This window comes from Cololabis saira, chromosome 2 (genome assembly GCF_033807715.1).
Source record: "Cololabis saira isolate AMF1-May2022 chromosome 2, fColSai1.1, whole genome shotgun sequence".
Lineage (NCBI taxonomy): Eukaryota > Metazoa > Chordata > Actinopteri > Beloniformes > Belonidae > Cololabis > Cololabis saira.
In genome coordinates, this window is record NC_084588.1 from 1,670,627 (window position 1) to 1,671,928 (window position 1,302).

The 1,302-nt window shown below is 43.4% G+C and overlaps 1 protein-coding gene across 1 annotated transcript in view; it reads left to right on the forward strand.

Annotated features, from left to right (window-relative positions):
- Positions 1-535: 535 nt before the first annotated feature.
- lrrk1 (leucine-rich repeat kinase 1) overlaps positions 536-1,302 on the forward strand; it is a 163,258-nt gene continuing 162,491 nt past the window's right edge. The window contains 1 exon segment of the mRNA XM_061735983.1: positions 536-626. The gene's annotated coding sequence lies outside the window, so the exon portion shown is untranslated.

Consider the following 1,302-nt stretch of genomic DNA (forward strand, 5'->3'; position numbering starts at 1 on the left):
ATTTTCACCTGTTTGAAGTAGATTTTTCGCTTGAAATAAGTAGAAAAATCTGCCAGTGGAACAAGATTTTTTTGCCTTGTAATGAGAAGATAAATCTTGTCCCACTGGTAGATTTTTCTACTTATTTCAAGTGAAAATTTACTTGAAACAGGTGAAAATTGTCAAATAGGTAATTTTTCTGTTGATGACTCTAAATGTTGAAATAGCAGTAAAACCACATTCATTGATGAAATGACATAAGGGATGGAAAGGGGGAGGGCAGTTTTACAGGGGGGATGATTTGGACCATTTTTATTTCAGGGGAATGCCAACTCCCCATATCCCCCCTCATCCCCCCTCAACTCCATTACTGACCATAACTCAGCCTACGGCGTAGGCTCTGCGTTAGTGTAACGCGGACCATAAATCAGCCTTTTACAGAGACGCCTATCCCGTGAATTAGTTTTATTTTGAAAAAACATCCGGATGTGGCGCTTTTAATAAAGCGGGTGTGGTGTTATTTTGGAATGATTAGCGGAAGTTCCTCTGTTGTAGAATCAGGAAGTGTGTGGTTGTTGTTGGACAGACCGGCGTGGCCGCGGAACCGTCCCGGGACGAGCCCCCCCGGACCCGCTCCGGAACCAACAGTAAGAAACCAAAGCTGCTCTTTGTTGTCAGAATGTGCCTCTTTAGTCCGTCTCTTCTGTGTTTACTCCGCCGCTTCCTGCTCCACAACTTCAGGGAAAAATCACAGCTTCTTTCTGCGTGTTTCCACTTCTCATGTGTGACAACATCCCAGGAGAAATGTGACAGCTCCTAACTCTCAGCTGGGAGATCTGACTCCTCAGGGAGGAACAGGAACTTTAACTTTAACTCACACCAATTACATTGGATTCACACATTCACAAATGGGTTCAATGATCGCAGAAAGGCCAAAGATTCTTTGATTCCTTCCTTTCTTGCAAACCTATTTTCAATGTAGGAATTGTTTTTTTTTCCAGAAATTTCAGTTCTGTAAACAGGATACTGATATTATATTCATAGATATGTGGGTCCTGCATCGATCCATCCATCATCCATCCATCCATTCATGCATCATCCATCCATCCATCATCCATCCATCATCCATCATCCATCCATCCCACCATCCATTCATGCATCATCCATCCATCATCCATCATCCATCATCCATCCATCATCCATCCATCATCCATCCATCATCCATCCATCATCCATCCATCCATCCATCCATCCATCCCACCATCAATTCATGCATCATCCATCCATCCATCCATCCCACCATCCATCCATGCATCCATCCAT